At 40.9% G+C, this 16,909-nt stretch overlaps 1 protein-coding gene and 1 pseudogene across 2 annotated transcripts in view; one reads left to right on the forward strand and one right to left on the reverse strand.

The window, feature by feature from the left end:
- The window catches only part of LOC114652426 (E3 ubiquitin-protein ligase TRIM16-like), a 1,019,527-nt gene that overhangs the window by 224,242 nt on the left and 778,376 nt on the right, over window positions 1–16,909 (forward strand). The window lies entirely within an intron of this gene.
- LOC114652555 (tripartite motif-containing protein 16-like) overlaps window positions 1–16,909 on the reverse strand; it is a 593,234-nt pseudogene that overhangs the window by 1,782 nt on the left and 574,543 nt on the right.

The raw sequence follows: 16,909 nt of genomic DNA on the forward strand, positions 1-16,909 counted from the left end.
TCGACTTCACTGCTAGACTTACAAATCAAATATTCAATCCAAATCAACATCTTATTTGTTACACACCCCATTGTCATATTCTGACTTTTCCAGCGCTATTAAGAAATGGATCATCAATACGGAGTGTTATATCTTCAGATCAGACAACACAGGAGATGTGACCAGAGGTGGTGACAAGTCAGAAGGTCACAGATGAGCAGATTTGACAAATGTCAGTCATCCTTATTGTTTATTCACCAAACACCATTGGGAGTTAATTTTTAAAAATTTAAACAATTATTAGATTTGTATTTTGTTAATACATCACCATTATTACAAAGATTAATTCCAATAAATGTTCTTTTCCCATAGATAATCTTCCATAACCTAACAAAGCTGCACTGTCCTTAAAGGTAATGACAATATTAAGAAATCTGCACTAAATATCCATTTGATCAAACCCAAATCTTTCCTCCCTCTCAGCCTTGCCATTCATTTAATATTGAGAGTGGCCACTAGGGGGGGCAGTTTGGCTACAGAAGAATCAGCTCAGCTGTCCGCTCTGAAGGTCATGTGACTTTGTGATCGTGTCTCCCTTATTTTGCTCTTAATTCATTTAAATCTTAATTAGTTTTAGATATAATATTTAAAGTTCTTTATGTCAGGTGTTTTATTCTTGTGTTTTTACTTTATTCTTATTTCTTTTACACTGCACTGTATTCTTTTCTCCCCCCTTTCCCATGTGTGTAATATGGCGGGTGTCCACTAGAGGGCGCCACTGCACTTCAGTCCCACCCCTCAGTCCTCCTGTTAAAGTCTCCATTCGTCTGACTCTCTGATTGTTTCTCATTCTCTCCTTTCATGTTTCACTGCTCAGGATTTCACTGAATGCTTTCTGCTTTTATCTTTTAGATTTCCTTTTTGTATAAGTTGCTGTGTAATATTTAGAGTGGCCACAAGAGGCAGTAGTGTGGCGACTGACCAATCAGTGACCCTTTCTGTCCATTCGTTGTCTTTCTTATCTGCTTTTCAATTTCAGGTTTGTGGACAAGGTGGGCCAACCCTGGACGGGGTGCCAGTCCACTGCAGAGCCACACATGTGCACCCATGTCAAGTGTGTGCCAACTGACCAAGAATTCATTTTGTGAAGATGTTGGAGCTTTCAGGGTATCAAGAGTGACAAATCTGGGGACAAGGAGGAGGTGCAGTTTAAAGTTTAATGTGACATCAACTAAAACACCAAACTCTGTCAGTATGGCCGACATCTGACTGACCGGTGAGTCCTCATCTTCAGACATTCACAGTGAATTCATTCTGAAGTGAAGGACCCTTTGAGTGACCAATGGAGGGTCACAACATGTCTGGTGAGGAGACAACACTCCAGTCCCCTGTCACTCTCTGCTCCTACATATAGTCACTATTCAAGAGCTCTCCATACCGAGTCTGTATAGCGCCTTTCAGTTGTGCTGATCCAACAGGACCACATGCCTGTCCTACTTAACAAGTGACATTCAGTGACACTTGGGGCCTCAGTAGTTGTAGTTGTTGCTTCAGCTTGAAGGACATGTGGCTGTGAATCAACAGTGACCTCTGCTGGTCAGACTGGTATTTGTAGGTCTGAGGTGTCTCCGCCCCTCACTGTGACACACACACCCGATTGGCTACTCAAACCCAATAATACTGCAGACCCTGACAGCCGCACTCGCTTCGCATTCTCATCCACAAGTTCAATCACAGAGGTGCTGCCCCCCAGTCCACCCATCCTGTAAATTTAATTTCACCCTAAACTACAAACACGAAGAGGACCTGAGCTTGTGGGGACATCAAGTGACTGGTGGAGGGTACTGGTCAGTGGTCACATGGTGTCAGATGGCTGATGGTTACACTGGAGTCAGGATTAAGCCAAAACCCTGGATAGAGGTGCTCAGTGAAGGAGGTGTTGAACCTGTACAGGAGGGTCATTGTGTGTGAGACGCTATAAAATGACAGAGAGCCAGCAGGCCAATCCAGATACACACCTATTCTGGGGCTGTAGGGGGCGCTGATTACAGTCTCCTTGTTATTGTGCCACACAGAGTACTGGGAATGAGACAACCACAAACACCAGGACTTGTCGTTTTTTCCAAGGCCGCACTCATCACCCCATCCTTTCCTGCTCAGTCCTTTATATGCGACTCCAATCCTCATGAGGTCTCCACTGCACTCCACCTCCCAGTAACAGCGAGTCCCAGTCAGAGCCTCTCTGCATAGAACTTGGACACAGCGGTCAAATCTCTCAGGATGATCAGGATATTCAGCTTTTGTCCACTCCCATGTCACCTTCTTGTTCCCTTCAGACAGACCGAGCCATCTGTGTGCTGTGTTGATGTCCAGTGTGAGGGGACAGAAGTCTGAAAGGAGAGAAAAGAAAACGAGTGAGGAGATCTGGGAGTGTGTAACGGGACTGGGGGCGGAGCACAACACAGACAATTAACAAGAGCCAATCAGGTTTAATTCCTACAATGTGTTAAGTCGTGAATAAATAACAAAGTGTCTGCTCTGTGGAGTAAAGAATGGTGGATGAAGAGGACTTATGTCAACTTTCATTTTTTCACATACAATTGTGCTTCATTTTTAAAGCAACACTTTTGGCTGTGTCTGTATATAGAGTTGTGTGATAAAGTAAGTGCACCCCATGACGTGGATTTTCTTTTCCTTTTTTAACAGTTTTGGACACACCAAGACTCGGGTTCAACAGACGGCTTTGGTGATTCACTGCCTGAGTCTCTCTGTCCCATAATGCACCAGTCACAGGAACCCCATCACTCTCAGCCCCTCAGTCACACAACACTCAGACTTTCATATCCTAAGCTTGTCCTGCTCTATTAAAACTTAAATAATTTTTATTGTGATGATCCATTCAGTCAAAGCACAAACTCACATTTTAGAAAGTCGTCTCTGCTCTGAGGTTCAGGAGGCTGGAGGGTGAAAACTGGAGCTTCATGAGCTGAAAATAAAAAGAAAAGAGAAGAATGGAAACTGTGAAGATGGCATTGTGTAATATTAGTTAAATTGTTAACCATGTATTATAATTGAGCTAGAATAGAACAAATATGAAGTACATAAGAAATTAGTTAAAACGTAATTTAGAATATTCTGTCACCCAAGTACTTGGGTGATGATACAAAGTCTTATCTAATTGTAATTGCATGCCAAGGTCCCTTGTCCCTGTCCCTTCTGGCCTGTGTTCTTCTTAATGGGCACTGCCACCATTTTGTGCCCTTATGTTATTATTTTGTGCTTACCATTTAACCAACTGTTTTTTTATCTTTTTCCATCAATTTATATGGAGTTTGCTTCTTAAGGTGCCCCTAATCTTTATCTTCTCCTGGTCCTTATTTACAATTCACATTAAAAATAGGTTTGCAGATAATCAGAACACTTTTTTAATGACCTTTTGTGCTCATCAGTCTACACTCAGTAACCCATAATGACAAAGTCAGCACAAGTTCTCAGTAAGGTCTGCAAATTTATTACAAATCGAAACTGAAACTTCTCCTTCCTACAAGTATTCAGACCCTTAATTCAGGTCTTTGTGGAAGTCCCTTTGGTGGTCTTCATGACTCAGTGTCACTACCACTGCTGAATTTGCCCAGTTGATCCCATTCTTCCTGGCATATCCTTTCAAACTCCGTTAGATTTCAAGAGAAGTTTCTGTGAACTGCCATCTTCAGATTTTTCCACACATGTTCATGGGTTTTGGACATTGACTCGGTGACTCAAGAACACTCAGAGATTTGTCACAAAGCCATTCCAGAGTTGTCTTGGCTGCAGTCTTCAGTTCTCAGTCTAAGGTCACAGGTTTTCTTTAAGGTCCTCTCTGGATTTGACTGCAATTCTCCTTCCCTCAGTTCTGATCTGTCACTCTGTCCCGATAGCCTGATGCTGTCACCACCATCTTCACTGTAGAGATGGCATTAGGCGGGTGGTGAGCAGTGCCTGGTCCTCTCCAGACATCTTGCTTGGTCTTCTGTTTAAACAGTTCAATGTTTGTCTCATTAGATCATTGAATCTTTCCCTTGATGCTCTAAGGCTGCCATTTGTCTTTTACTCGAGAGTATCTTCTGCCTGGCCACTCTACCATAAACGCTTGATTTGTGGTGCGCTGCTGAGATGGCCGTCTTTCCAACAGTTTCTCCCATCTCAACAGAGGACTGCTAAAGTTGTTTTGGGTTTTTGGTCACCTCCCTGGCTAAGACCTTTCTTGCCTCCTCAGACTTTCCATCTCTAGAAAGTGTCCTGGTGGTTCCAAACTTCTTGAGGCCGCTGTGCTCCTGGGAACACTCAAAGTTTTACAAATGGCTTTATCCCTTTACGCTGATCTTTGCCTCACCACAATTTGATCATGGAGGTCTACAGAGGGTCCCTTGAAGTCCATGTCTTGGTTTTTGTCCTGACATACAATGACATAAATATACTGTATTTGATACATATTGACAAGTAGGTACATTTCAGGGCTCCATTTAGTTAAGAAATCCCACCCTGAGTCAAAAGGGTGCTGCTCCTGCTAATGTCATCACTTCAGTGAGTTCACAGGCCACAAGACGAGTGACGTCACTTCCACAGCCTGCAAATTAAGCTCCGCCTCTTCTGGGACACCACTATAAAATGTCACTAGAAGTGGGTGTTCATTACAGGTCTGTGACTGAGGAAGATGGAGCTCCGACTCACAAGTGACTTTATCTTGATAGCCTTTGAGTGCAGCAGACACCATCATTGTGCTCCGTCTTTGTGCTTTTTACTTCATCATCATCATTAAACGGGGTATTTAAGGGTGACACCCCAACTCTTTGTGCCCACTCTCTCTGCTTATTTTAACACTACATATATCCAGTAGGGTAGCACGGTGGCACAGTGGTAGTGCTGCTACCTAACAGTAAGGAGACCAGGGTCCATATTCGGGGTCCACCCTGTGTGGAGTTTGCATGTTCTCCTTGTCTGTGTGGGTTTCCTCCAGCTGTCCAGTTTCCTCCCACAATCCACAGACATGCAGGTTAGGTGAACTGGTGACACTAAATTGGCCAGGGGAGTGTGTGTGTGTTTATCCTATGATAGGCTGGCGCCCTGTCCAGGGTTTGTTCCTGTCTTGCGCTGTATGCTAGCTGGGATTGGCGCCAGCAGACCATATATACTGTACATATGCTCAGGACTAAGCAAGTTTGAAAATGATAGACTGACATATGCAGTATAAGTCTGTTGTGGTGGACGACCAAGATGGACTCTGTGCCCTGGCCTGCTTGAATTGACCTTGTGTTTAAACAAATCGCTATCTTTATGTGTAAACGTTCATAACTCTTACTTTGTGAAGTGCGATTTACCTTTAAACTTGTCACTGTGCTCTGAGTCTGCACTCACTGAAATGTCCAGGTGGTCCTCAAGCCATCAGAGTTCTGACACAGTCCTGAAATTTACTTATCTTCACCACCAAAATATATCAAATATAATTATTTTGGTGTGTAAAATCCTTTTAAATCAGTGGGAGACATGACTTCTGAGCAAACAACAGCAGGCATATAAAACATTAGAGCCCAGGAGGAGCACAGCTGAAAATGGATGAACGTGAACTTTTAACGTGGACTCCATCCAGCAGAATCTAATGGACACTGAAGACAGCAGGAGCAGATTGAGATGTTCTGATATTATAAAGCACTGACGCTGAGCTCAATTTGATTCCATTAACGTCTTCTCTGTTCTCAAATAAGCAGCACTTCATTTGTAGCCGGTTAAGCCATTCTAAACACATTTCTGTTCATTATCTTAAGCTGAGGAAAGCAAAGAAAATAAAAAGAATCCCAAAGTCAAATGGAAAAAGCAGATTTTAAAGAGAGTATATGGAAAAAGTATAAGAAATATAATATTTCAACTTAACATTCCAAAACGTCAGATTAAAATCAAATTGTTTATTTTGAGAGTCTGTTATAACTCAGTTAGTCACGGTGAAAGGCACTATATAGTGAAAAATCCTTAACAGCAAAGGCTGACAGTTTAGTGTTAAAGAGCCGGTCATCTTCATGCGTCTCACCTCTTAATGTCCTCTTATAGTCACTCTGGTCCTCCTCAATAACAAACACAATGTCACCAGAAATTCACACTTACCTAATGGAGTCCTTGTCATGATGACCCACCGGCTGATCTTCTCCACACTCTTTGTCAGACCTGACAGCTCCTTTCTCAGGTCCTCAGCAGTGAAATCAGTGGTGACAGTGAAGCTCAGCGAGTCTCCATCAGCAGGAAGGACACAGCGAGATGAGAAAGTCTGCATCAGGAGAGAAAAGGGGACAAGATTTCAGAAAGGATACATTAAAAAGAAAGTAATGCTGATAAGAGGGGGCTCTTCTGAATTAAGGATCAGTGTGGTGGGCAGTCAGCATGGGTTTAGATGGTGAGAATGCCTGTCATTGACTTGTTGGTTATTTATGAGAGAATATTTGGTGGAGTGTAGTGGAGCATCAGAGATTATCGACCTTAACCTTCACGTAGGACTCCATGAGATGCAAGTCAAGATAAAGGGATTGAGGGGTCAGGCGGGTGTAGAATTGACTTGGCACACAAGACAAGATATTGAGATTTTTATGGTTCTGAGACAAACTTAATTAAATTAAATGTAAAGACTAACAAACACATGTAGGGAGAAAGCTCTGCAATGTGATTATACACCTGAAAGTCTGCAGCTCAGATGTGAAAAACTCTTGGGAGACTTTGTGTCCTCATCATCATCGTCAACCACATAAAGTAAAGCTAAGTGGACGCTGAGTTATGTAATGCACACCATGTGTTGAGTGTAAATCAAGATGAGAATCTCCGTAATGTCTGTTAAACACCATTGACATCAGGACTATAGTATACAGTGTGAGATAAAAACACACAAGAAAGATGAGAGATGAGAGACGAGACTAGACTGTGGGGTCTGAGCTGTGAGGAAATGCTGAAGGATTTGAATCTCATCAGTTTAAGGATGGAGACACCAGAAGGTGGCCTGGCAGAAGAGTTGGTACCATCTTTTATTAGATGTCATCTTTTAAATTTCATGAAAATTCATTTTGTCACACAAACACCTGCAGATTAATCTGCCTGTCATGCTCTTGGAGGTTGGGACTTTAAAATTGTAAACAGAACATTGAAAGTGTTAAGAAAATGTGAAAACACAGTCTGTGCTCAGGTGAATGGCCTATTCTTGTCATGTTGTAAAAACTCCTCAGATCTTTTCAATTTCCCTCTAAATGTTCTCACGTCCCACACGCCCCAGTCTGATCAGACTCCCTGTGATGTGTCGCTCTCACCTGCAGGAAGTGGAGATGGTCCTTGCTCTCTGAAAGCTCCTTCAGCTCAGCATCTCTCCTCTTCAGCCTCTCAATCTCCTTCTCCAGTTGCTCCATGACTCCTTCAGCCTTCTGCGTTTCTCTCTTTTCTTATTCTCTGATCCTCTCAGTCAGTTTCCTGTGGTTTTCCTCAATGCACCGTATCAGAGCAGTGAAGAACTTCTCATTTTCATCAGTCTCTCTTTGCAGTGACATCTGATTGGATAGAAGAAAGATTTAAAACTGTGTCACCCAATAAGAATCAGCAATCTTAAAGACAAATTTGTTGGTATGTTGATCTTGTGAAGGACAGTTTGAATTCTTTGGAGTGATTGGTGGTAGTTTAATCACAGGAGGGAGAGAAGCTGTTGGGTATCATCTTCTTTCTGCTGATGCTCCTATTAAGGCACCTGCAGGACTTTATGGAGAAAGCAGTCCTGTGTATTCAGCAGGGGGTGCTCTTTGTCCCATGGGATTTGTCCTTTTTTGATGCAAAGTCTAAATATATGTGCATGGATAAAATTACTTTACATGAGTCCATAGGTCAGTCTGTGTTAACAACATGAACTCAAAGTGCTTCAAACTAGAATGTGGGACTTGACAAGGGTGCCCTCTATCACCATTGCTTTTTGTACTAGCCATTAAGTCACTGGCTTATCATTTTCAAAAAACATTAAAGATTAAAAGGTATTATTAGAGAAAGAGTTGAACAGAAAATATCACTATGTGCAGGTGATATGGTACTGTATATATGACATCAACAAACATCCAGTAGTCCTCAAAGCTCTAGCACAATCAAAAGACATTAATTTGAATAAAAATGAGCTTTCTCCAAATAAACTCTCTAACGCACACATACTAGGCTGAAAATTATTCCATTCATTTTATCAGAACAGTTCAAATACTGTATCTTGGGGTAAATATCACAAGTAAATATAAAGATCTTTTTCAACACAATTTTGGTAATAGCATGGAAAAAAACAAACAAGATTTTGAACAGATGGTCTCCCCTCCATCTCACCTCAGCATGCAGAATCAATTCTGTCAAGATGAACATCCTTCCCAAGCTTCTTTTCCTATTTCGGAGCATCCCTACATATATTATATTAACAAAACATTCTTTAATAAACTAGACTCAGTTATAAGTTCATTTATCAAGATGTCAACTCAATCTAAAGGTGACTCTACAAAGACCTAAGCCAGAAGGTGGCATGGCTCTACCTAATATTCAGTTTTATTACTGGGCAGCAAACATACAAGCTATACAAAACCTGGACATGGACACAAATAGATGAACAGACACAGGCTTGGTTTGCAATAGAAATAAAATCCTGCAGTTCTTTTTTATATGCCATGCTTTGTGCCCCAATAAATACACATTTCATCATCAATATACCAACAATCCAAATATGGAACCAAGTGCAGGACTCACTTCAAAGCAAAGAAGATTTTATTTGTTGAACCTCAGCATGATAATCACCTTTTTCTAGCCTCTCAAACCCACACAGTATTTAATCATTGGAAAACATCTGGCATTAATACACTTGGAGAATTTTATGTAAATAATGTCTTTGCATCTTATGAACAATTACGCTTCAAATTTATCTCCTTGGCAACACAATTTTTCCAATCCTTTCAAACTGGAAATTTTGCCAAATGAAACCCACCCAATTTTCCACACCTCCCAACCATTTCTATTAACGAAGCCATCCTGATCAGTCCTGAAGACTCCAAGAGCATCTCAAGAACATATAAAACATCTTAAAGAAGCTCCCCTTCAATGAACCTGGGTGTGCTGGGAAGTAAACCTTTCAATCCATATCTGAGATACGGAGTGGAAAGCAGCCATAAAGAGAATACACTCAGCTCCATATGAGCAAAGCATTCAATGAATCAACTTACTGTAAACTCTATCATCAATTATCGATCATTTATCTCATTTAAAATTGTCCAAAATGTGTCCAGGACAAGATTCAACCTGTCAGTATGACAATCGAGCTCCAGCCTCACTGGCCAAAAGTTTAGGGAGGGCAACAAATTAACAACATTTTGGAGAAAAATCTTTGAACGGCCAATCATCAGGGTCACAATCACTAATAACACATTAACAGCTGTGTTTGGTGGTCTCCCTAAAGTGGACAAGGACACATTGACTGTAATTGTCTTTACTACACGATGAGCTCGTAGACTTGTCCTGCTTAATTGGAGGAATCTCAGCCCACCAGTCATAAGTCAATGGGTCACTGATGTTCTGCACTATTTGAAATTGGACAAAATCAAACGTTAACTTAGAGGATCTGTTCAGTTTTTAATTAAAATATTTCTAAAAATTCTTTTGAATTGTGTTTTGTTAAGTTTTCTCTCTAATTTTTTCTGCTCCTGCTTTCTATTTCAAGTTTATTTTTTATTTTTGAGTTTCACTACGGAAATCATTTGTTGTATAATTTCAACTTCATTGTATGCATTGTTGTTTTCTTCAAATACCATAAAAATAAACAAGACCATTAAGAAATGTTTTGCCTGCTGATCTTATTCAGAACATCAGCATCGACCTTCAGTGTGAGTTTTTGTTAGTAGAGTTAAGTCTCCTTTAAACAGCTGATGGAATATCAGAGGACTTTATGGTGATGCTGTCTGAATCTCCACTGAATAACACGTGGGATTCTGTCAACAGTGAAAGGCCATGAAGGACACCACACAACATCTTCTCTAACTCTCCCTTCTCGTGTCCCTACTCATCATCACCAGTGAAGCTCTGCTGCTCTTCAAGTTCTCATTTATTTCTCCTCTCTTTGATATGAAGTGTTGTCTTTCTATTCCACTCACCTTCATCTCCTCCATCGCCCTCCTCGTCTCCTTCAGTGTCTTCTCTCTCTCCTCAAGTCTCCTCTTGATGTCACTCAGTGTCGCCCCCAGCTGTTTCTGTTTGGACACACAAGAGGACACGTGTGGTCAGATCAGAATTCATGTTCACTTTGTGATTTCTTCTTCTCTTTCTGACTCCTGATATTTTCACAGCATATTTGTTTAACATTTCATGACACAACTTAGATTTGATTAACAAACAGGAATGACAAAAAAGATTAAAAGAAAGGTTTAATTTAATTGATGTAAGATTGAGTTTGAGCTTGAAGACTGCGTCAAATACAGAAAACAGTTTCAAGGCACACAGGTTTGTGAGTTAGTTCTTGACATTTAGAAGACATCACATTGACAACTGGGACATGTGAAGTTCACACAACACCAAAAATAATAAAAACAAACTGGAGTGTGTAAGTAAAGAAACTGGTGAAAGGCCAGGAGGACTTAAACACGTCATGTCAGTAATTATAGGATCTACAAGGACATTCGATATCCTGAGTCAGACATGTGAGGACGTTGTCTGCCGTTGTCATTTTCTGGAGTCAAGTAAGATACACGAAATACACAAATGATTCTTCTGAATTGAAGAAGAAGGCAACTTAAAGGAATTCTAAAACTCAAAAATTATATTTTTATATGTTGCTCACCTCAGGTGTTTTGTTTAGATGACTTAGATTTTTTTTAAACTAAATGTGTATTATGTTTATGTCTTTTTGTTTCTCCAGAGCCTTCAAGACCACCCAGCCATCCCTGTTAAGTTGTCAGCTCAGAGATCTGCAGGTGGGTGAGCCTGTGGTGTCCTGATGATGGACTATCTGTCAGGCAGAGCGCAGTTTGGGAGACTCAAGGACTGTGTGAGCAACACTGGAGCAGCACAAGGAACAGGCCTGTCTGCTTTACTCTTCACTCTGCGCACCTCAGACTAGAAAGAACAATTTTATTTTTCTTGCATATCCTTAAATCACTCAAGGAGTTTTCTCAGTGGGTTTTAACAGGCCCTGTTTTTGAGAGCCCCCTACTCCAGATGCCCTAAGAAGACAAGAAAAAACTCCCAAATAAACCTTGTAGGGAAAGATAATGGAAGAAATCTTAGGAGGGCAATTCAGAGAGAGACCCCCCTGTAGGTGGGCTGGGTGTGCAGTGAGTGTCAAACACAAGTAACCCTCTTCACAGAGCTAGATGGCCAATCCATTATGGCCTCCTCAGAAACACAAGACAACAGTACAAACTATAAGGCAAATGCCAGAATAGATGAGACCACTCAGTAAATACAGAACTACCACATATGAGCACACAGATTTAGATAGATAGATAGATAGATAGATAGATAGATAGATAGATAGATAGATAGATAGATAGATAGATAGATAGATAGATAGATAGATAGATAGATAGATAGATAGATAGATAGATAGATAGATAGATAGATAGATAGATAGATAGATAGATAGATAGATAGATAGATAGATAGATAGATAGATAGATAGATAGATAGAAATTCCCATACTCCAGCAGCAGCATACTGATAATGAAAATATTAAATTAAAGAGTGATAACAATGCAGGTATACAGACAGACAGTAACTTTGTATAATGTTAACGTTTAAATGGAATTGAAGAGTCGCATAGTGTGGTGGAGGAACGATCTCCTCAGTCTGTCAGTGGAGCAGGACAGTGACAGCAGTCTGTCGCTGAAGCTGCTCCTCTGTCTGGAGATGATCCTGTTCAGTGAATGCAGTGGATTCTCCATGATTGACAGGAGCCTGCTATTTATTTATTTATTTATTTGTTTATTTATTTTGTTTCCATTAAACACTAAACTCCACTCACCTCTTTTTCTTGCCTTTCCGTCTTCAACTCAACCATTTCATGACTCTTATGTTCAGTTACCCCACACATCATGCAGATACACGTCTCATCAGTTTTACAAAACATCTCCAGACTTTTCTGATGTTTCTCACAGAGTTTCTCCTTCAGATTTCTATCAGGATCAACAAGCTTGTGGTGCTTCAGGGCATCTCCTTCATAGTGAGGCTTCAGGTGAGTCTGACAGTAAGAGGCCGGGCAGGTTAGACAGGACTTCACCGCTCTGAACTTCTTCCCAGTACAGATGTCACACTCCATGTCTCCAGGGCTGGCATAACTCTGACACGGAAAAGCAGGAGGAGAACTGATTGCTGTCTTCTTCAATTTCTCGATAACTTCAATTAGCAGATTATTTCTTTGCAGAGCAGGACTTGTGGTGAAGGTGTGTCTGCACTGAGGACAGCTGAACAGTTGACTCTGATCCCAGTAGTCCGTGAGGCACTTCAGACAGAAATTATGTCCACAGGGGATGGTGACGGGGTCAGTCAGGCTGTCCAGACACACCGAGCAGGTGAACTCATCCTGTGACACAAACAGCTGGGCTTCAGCCATCATCAGTCTGAGGAGAGGCAGGTAGAGAGAATCAGTCAGACAAACAAGGAAGTAACTTGTGAAGAAACAAAAGTGAAAGTTTGTCTGAGCTCAGTGAGGAGGAGGAGATTTAAAGAGAAAGCTGAGAGCTGACAGAGAGGAACATCTGAGGAGACACTGAGGGTGAACAGTTAATGTGAGACAGGAGCTCAGAGAGTGAAGACCACAAAGTGAGAGAAGAGATGACCTGTCACAGAAGATCTGTTAAAGTTTAATTCACATCAGTATTTCTTATTTATTTATTACACACTGCAGTCCACATTTGAAAGACTCAGAGCTCAGTGCACATTTACAAATGGAATAAAATGAAAATAAAACACAACACATCAGTCAGTAGAGTTAGATTTGTAATGTGATGGCCAGGCAGCCCTCAGCACACTAAGACAGCGAGCTTTAAACTGAGGATTCATTCTATTCCTGTCGGTGCTCTTTATTAATCCAGTTGTCCATCCCATATAGTAAGTTCTCTTCTATATCTTATCAAAATTGTAGAAATGTTAGGAGAAGAAGAAGCAAATGTCATTTTATCAAATAATTCATAATCAGTTGTGTTTTTGTCAATGCCAGTAATTAATTTTATTATTCAGTAAAGCCCTCACTTAATTTTCTTTACTTTTCTCCATATTTGATATTCACGGCTATTAGACTTCCATCAATGCAACTGAATCCCACTCAATTTAAGAAACAGAATAATTCACCCATCAATCCATCTATCTATTTTCAAACGTATTTGTATTGAGCAGGGCTATGGGGAAACTGGAGCGTCAGTAACCATTGGGGTATAGGCAGGAACAACCCCTGGACAGGGTGCCAGTCCAACACACACACACACACACACACACACTCTCTCTGGCCAATTTACAGTTTATTATAACCACAAGGATTTTGTAAGTATGACCCTGGTTAAACATTGACATACTGTAATTGGCTCAGATGGCATCAGTGTGTGTGAGTGGGCCCTGCTAAGGATAAGCTTACTTTTCAGAGTTGGTTGTTGTCTTGCATATTCAGCTGCCATGGTGCGCTTCTCATGACCCTGTACTCCAATAATTACTAATTATCATCGTGTTCACAATAATGTCAATCAGTCCTTATTATATAGCACCATCCCTTTGCTGAACACACATAAGCCACTTTACTAAGCAAACTCATGAATGTGTTAATGTTCAGCCCAGCTCCATCACACTGTGGTATGGGGAATGTAGGCCTGCAGATCATAAGATACTTCAGAGGATTGTTAAGCCAGCTGAGGACGGGCTTTATCGGTGTGTCTCTCCCCTTCTCCCCTCAAAACAAGACACCTACAGCACACAGAACCTCCGCAAGGCGTCCAGCATTTTGGCTGACTCCTCACGCCTATCATATGGGCTCTATGAGCTCTTGCTGTCTAGCAGACAGAATCACAGCATCCCAGTCATCCAGAATTGACCGTTTCTCTTCCCCCCATGCTGTCTGACTCCTCAATGCCTTAACACCTCTCACTACTTGATGTTGAACTATGAACTTTACACTATTTACACATTTGAAAACTGTCTACATCAAATGCACAAATTGCAGTTTTTTAGTGGTAAACATGTACTACATTCCAGATGTACATTTGTTATTTGCTTACATTGCTACTCATGTGATTACCTGTTTGACGATCAGGGGCCTCATGCATAACGCTGTGTGCAGAATTCACACTAAAACGTGGCATATGAACAAAAGTGGAAATGTTCGTATGCACAAAAAAATCCAGATGCATAAATCTGTGAGTTGACCAACTTTCACGTTCTTCTGCTACATAAATCCCAGTCAGCGTGAAAAGTAACGCACGTGCACGCGCCTGCCGCCACTCCAAAACTCCTCCCAGAATTAAGCCCCTTTGAATATGCAAATCAATATAAATAGCCTCTTATGGTTTGTGTTCTGTGAAAAGACAATGGCAAAAGCATGGGGGAAAAGAAGAATTTCAGTGAATACCAAGTAGAGACAAGGAAAAACGTACTATATGTTGGTTTAAGCAGTGATATAAACAACAAAAGGAAGCTGATCGTGGGACAGAGTGGTGGAGAAACTCGAAGTCGCACAATGCCCGAAATAAAAAAGAAGATGTCAGATATCAAAGTTGCTGTGAAAAGACGAGTCATAGCCCACCGTCTGAGTGTCGTATGGAAGCTTATTATGGTACAGAGAAAAGACAACAAGTAGGGACATAATAGGGAAAAAAAGGTCAAAATTTTGTCTTTAATCACATAGTTTATTTTGTTATTAAAGTAGAATGCCATAAACTTCATCTTAAAATCATTTAACAGTTTCTCAAATCCCACCGTAACTAAAGTAGTACGTTGAATGCTTTGTATTCTATGTACTCTTACTTGTGTGAATCAGTATGTGCTTCTTAAATGGGCTTTCTCTTACGCCCACAAGACACAGAATCCATCACATTCATAGAGTAGATATAGTATTTGGAATAGTTTGGCCATTCTGTGTACCATTATATGCTTACAGGTTGATTACAATCAGATGCCTTAAACTAATAAACAATATGCGGTTAATTATAGTGTATTTGATAAAGCCGCGTCAGGGATGTGAATCTAAAAAATAAAGGGAAACCAGACAGGAACAGTAGCACTGCTTTGAGGATGGGTGCCGCCAGTTTGCAAAACTGAGTGGAGAAATGGCATGAGAATGTGCGTGGCTTTACGCCAAGTTTAGTTTTTATACATCGCGATGTGAGCGTGGACACGGGAGTACACAACATTTTTGTGTGTACGCACTGTTTATACATGAGGTCCCAGGTGTTTAAAGAATTAGACGTCTGTCACACATCGGGACACAGATTTGATTAATGAGGAATGCAATCTGTGATCACAGGATGGCTATCAGATTGTGACCAGTCAAAGAAGAAAAATTCAGACAGGATTAACAAATCTCAATTATTTATTTATCACGTTATGTGACAAGAGCACAGACACACAAGCAGCACGCCCGCTTGACTCAGTCAGCCCCTTGAGGTTGTTCATCTTGCCCTTTATCCTCCTGACACTTCTCTCTCACTATCACCCCTCACTCCTTCTGTACTTTCTCCAAATCCTTTTAATCCCTTCAAGCTCCAAGAAGGCGACAGATTGAGAACTCACAAAAGCCACCTGTTGCCGAGGCCTGTAATGCAGGATGGAGTGTCTCTCTACTTGAACCTTTATCTACCTATTTATGCAGGCTGATGTCAGTTGACACACAACATATGGGAACTGTTAATTAATCCTCAGAATGTGTGTGTCAGTGGAAAGATAGAAGTGTTCACAAGTATCAATTGTGACTGGCACTTTAAATGTTGACAGTGATGGTGAAGTTAGTCAGGTTTGGGAGACTTTGACAAACATGAAAACAGAAAGGAGGAGGTTCAGTTTAATGTCTGACATGATATCAAGTGCTTCAGTAAAACACCAAACCCCATCAGTATGGCCGGTGCCTGACAAACCGTGATTCCTCGTCTTCAGATATTCACAGACAATTTATTAACATTAACAACCCCAACAAAGAAAATAAAAAACATATTAAACAGATTTTCTATTTTACAAATATGAAATTGCATGCAAAACAAATTTTAGAATGAAAATCAGTTTGTGAAACAAAACTCTGCTTTTCACTCCTTACTAGTGAGCAGTCAGCAGGGGTTTAGATGGGGATTTTAGTTTTCAATAATATGCAGCAATTCAATGAGGGAGCAACAAAAGCAGACAAGCATAAAATCAGTAAACCAGTGGGGATGCCATTAGGTCAGGACGGCTCTCCCTTAGTCACTTGTCCTTACTCGACTGTCACGTCTGTCACTTCACCAGTGTCTTGATTGGACCGCTCAGTGTTGAGTGACATGTTGTGTTCCGCCCAATTTCTCTGAACTGAAGATGGACCCCAGTGGACTGGACTTGATGTGTTTAGTGCCACCTAATGTACTAAAGTACTAAACTGGTTAGTGTGAGTCAGTAAGCCACAAAAACACAGAAAAAGGACATTGAGAATAAAGAATGACCTGAATAAATGAGACTGGGAAAGTTTAGCTTGTCCAGTAATAGAAATATACATGACAAGCTCTTTCTATGCTGGGTAAACATTTTCTGATAAATTGATTTTGGGAGCATTGGACATAAAACACAGATCAGCAGTGGACAGTGTGCCAGTCCAGTGAAGGTCAGGACCTAAGGAAACCCACAGTGCCAGTTATACAGTGCCAAGTTAGAGTCTGTGCCAATCAACCAAATTGACATGTAGGGATGTGGGAGAAAAACTGGA

The sequence above is a fragment of the Erpetoichthys calabaricus genome, chromosome 5, assembly GCF_900747795.2.
Source record: "Erpetoichthys calabaricus chromosome 5, fErpCal1.3, whole genome shotgun sequence".
NCBI classification, from domain to species: domain Eukaryota; kingdom Metazoa; phylum Chordata; class Cladistia; order Polypteriformes; family Polypteridae; genus Erpetoichthys; species Erpetoichthys calabaricus.